At 39.5% G+C, this 3607-nt stretch overlaps 1 non-coding gene across 1 annotated transcript; it reads right to left on the reverse strand.

The window, feature by feature from the left end:
• Positions 1-377: 377 nt before the first annotated feature.
• Positions 378-481, reverse strand: LOC112098577. Its single transcript, XR_002905688.1, has one exon. It is a non-coding gene; the product is annotated as a small nucleolar RNA R71 (small nucleolar RNA).
• Positions 482-3607: the final 3126 nt, after the last annotated feature.

The following is a 3607-nucleotide window of genomic DNA, read 5'->3' on the forward strand; positions in this document are numbered from 1 at the left end:
TACAAGCACCACAGGAGAGGCCATTTAAGGACTATTTTAGTCCCTTAGCTAATTTGAGCACGTCATGCATAAGATACCCAAATGTAGCTGCTAGGAGTTTTGAATTAAAACCTAGTGTGTTAAATTGTCTCCCTACATTTTATGGCCTAGAAAATGAGGATCCATATAATCATTTGAATGATTTTCATGCCATTTGTCAAACATTCAAATATGAGAATTTTTCAGATGATGATGTTAAACTTAGACTATTCCCATTTTCTTTAAAAGATAGAGCTCGTTCATGGCTTAATACATTGCCTGCTAATAGCATTGCATCATGGGAACAAATGGTTACAAAATTTTTAAATAAATATTTCCCAGTGCATAAAACCAATGCTATTCGCAGGGAAATCTCGGAGTTTACCCAGAAAGATGACGAGCAATTTTTCGAAACATGGGAGCGATTCAATGGGCTACTCTTGAAGTGTCCACATCATGGGTACGAGAAATGGCACCAATGCCAATACTTTTTGGAGGGATTATTGCCGAATGTGCAAGAATGGCTAATGGCAACAAGTGGAGGAGAGCTAATGTTAAAAAGTGCATCAGAGATTTGGGAATTCTTCCAGCGACAAGCAGATAATTCCCAACAACGGAGTCGATCACTCAGGACTACTAGAAGAATTAAAGGAGTGAATGAGGTTCAAATTGGCGAATCAACTTCAGGAATAAAAGAAGTCAAGGAGATGGTTGAAGGTCTTGCTCGACAAATAGCATCGTTATCGACTGCTAAATCAACTGAACCACATGACCTTGACTCATACTCAGATCAAGCCAATGCCATAGGTATAATGAGAAAACCATCAAATTACAACCCATACTCCAACACATATAATCCTGGATGGAGAGATCACCCTAATTTTTCATGGTCTCAAGGATTCCAACAGAATGGACCAGCAGCTCCAGCTCCACCAATGCAACAAATTCCTCAAGTTCCTCAAGCCTCTCAGCCACCATTTAGACCATACAATCAGAACAAGAATTACTCTCAGCCCAGACCATGGGAGGATTCATTCCAGAATCTTAAGAATCTTACTCACTCTACGATTGAGCAACAGAACCGCACCATTGATGGACTACGAAATGAGTTGAGAGCAGGCTTCAACTCACAAGCTCAATCGGTTTCAAGCCTCGAGAAGATGGTGGGACAACTTGCTTCTTCAGTTCAAACCTTGGCAATGACCGTTGAGAAAGGTAAGTTTCCAAGTCAACCAGTGCCTAATCCTAAAGGAGTACATGAAGCAAGTACCAGTTCACCACAACAGCATGGAGAGGTCAAAGCAGTAATGACCTTGCGAAAAGGAAAAGAAGTCGACAACAAGGTGGAGATGCCAGTGACAAAAGAAAATCAAATTGTACCTGTGAATGTTGAGGACTCATCACCGGAGGAAAAAGAAGAAACCAACCCACAAGAATACATTCCGAAAGCTCCATTTCCTCAGAGGTTAGCGAAAGGCAAGAAGGGAAAATCCACAGGTGAGATTCTTGAAATCTTCAAACAGGTAAGTGTTAACATCCCTTTGCTTGATGCTATTAAACAAGTTCCATCTTATGCCAAGTTTCTTAAAGACCTTTGTACTAAAAAGAGAAATATGCATGTTCAAAAGAAGGCATTTTTAACAGAAAACGTTAGTTCTATACTCCAACATAAAATTCCTTTAAAATGCAAAGACCCAGGCTCCCCCACTATCTCATGTAGTATAGGGAACCACACAATTGAGAATGCTTTGTTGGATTTAGGAGCTAGTGTAAATTTATTGCCTTACTCTGTGTTCGTGAAACTTGGACTTGGAGAATTACACCCAACTCCAGTGGTGTTACAACTTGCAGATCGGTCCACAAAAATATCTCGTGGTATTGTGGAGGACGTGCTTATCCAGGTAGACAAATTTTATTTTCCTGTTGACTTCATTGTAATTGACACTCAACCAATACAGGATTCAAGGAAGCACATCCCCATTATTCTAGGCCGACCTTTCTTGGCAACTGCGGATGCTCACATTCAATGCAGGACCGGAAATATGCAGTTGTCCTTCGGCAACATGACTATGGAACTGAACATCTTCAACATTGCCAAACAACCTCACAGTGCAGATGATGGAATTGTTGATGTGGATTTAATAGAAACAATAGTTGATAATACTTTTCTTTCAAACCTTAGTGATGATCCTTTACAGACATGCTTAACTCACTTTGGTTTTGATTTTGATATTGACAGATCAGTTGATGAGGTCAACGCCCTGCTTGACTCAGCACCATCTATGGACACTAATAAATGGAAGTCAAGAGTTGAGCAACTAGCACCATCAGAGAAGCAACTCATTCCATCATCAGAATCACCACCGAAACTCGAGCTCAAACCATTGCCCAACACTTTGGAATATGCGTTTTTGGGAGAAGAAAGTACTCTGCCGGTAATCATCTCATCATCCCTAAATGACGAACAAAAAGGTAAGTTGTTGGATGTTTTAAAAGAGCACAAAGAAGCATTAGGATGGACCATAGCAGATATTAAAGGTATAAACCCAGTAGATTGCATGCATTACATTCACCTTGATGAAAATGCTAAAACTACTAGGGAGATGCAACGTCGGTTAAATCCTAACATGAAAGAAGTTGTTAGAACTGAGGTCCTTAAGCTATTAGATGCAGGTATCATTTACCCCATTTCTGATAGTTCATGGGTCAGTCCTGTGCAAGTTGTCCCCAAAAAGTCAGGAATCACAGTAGTTACGAATGCTGATAATGAATTGATACCCACTAGAGTAACTACAGGATGGCGTGTATGTATTGATTATAGGAAGTTGAATTCTGTCACACGTAAAGACCATTTTCCTTTACCATTTATTGATCAAATGCTTGATAGATTAGCAGGCCATGAATTTTATTGCTTTCTAGATGGTTACTCAGGATATAATCAGATTCCCATAGCACCAAAAGATCAAGAGAAAACTACTTTCACTTGCCCTTTTGGCACATTTGCATATAGGAGAATGCCATTTGGATTATGTAATGCACCTGCTACATTTCAACGATGCATGTTGAGCATTTTTTCTGATATGGTTGAACGATTCCTTGAAGTCTTTATGGATGACTTTTCTGTCTTTGGTGACTCGTTTGATCAATGTTTACATCATCTAACACTAGTTCTGCAGAGATGTATCGAGAAGAACTTGGTCTTAAATTGGGAGAAATGCCATTTTATGGTAAAACAAGGTATTGTTCTCGGTCACATCATTTCGAGCAAAGGTATTGAGGTTGACAAAGCCAAGGTGGATCTCATTTCTAATCTTCCTCCACCCAAAACAGTCAGAGAAGTAAGATCTTTCCTTGGGCATGCTGGTTTCTATAGACGTTTCATTAAAGATTTTAGCAAAGTTTCTAGACCCTTATGCAATTTACTTGCTAAGGATGTACCTTTTATCTTTAATGATTCATGTCTTATGGCGTTTGAAAAATTAAAACAGTTGTTGACATCATCACCCATCATTCAGGCCCCAAACTGGAACTTACCATTTGAGCTACATGTGTGATGCATCTGATTATGCAGTAGGAGCAGTATTAGGAC

The sequence above is a fragment of the Citrus clementina genome, unplaced genomic scaffold (genome assembly GCF_000493195.1).
Source record: "Citrus clementina cultivar Clemenules unplaced genomic scaffold, Citrus_clementina_v1.0 scaffold_5, whole genome shotgun sequence".
NCBI classification, from domain to species: Eukaryota; Viridiplantae; Streptophyta; class Magnoliopsida; order Sapindales; family Rutaceae; genus Citrus; species Citrus x clementina.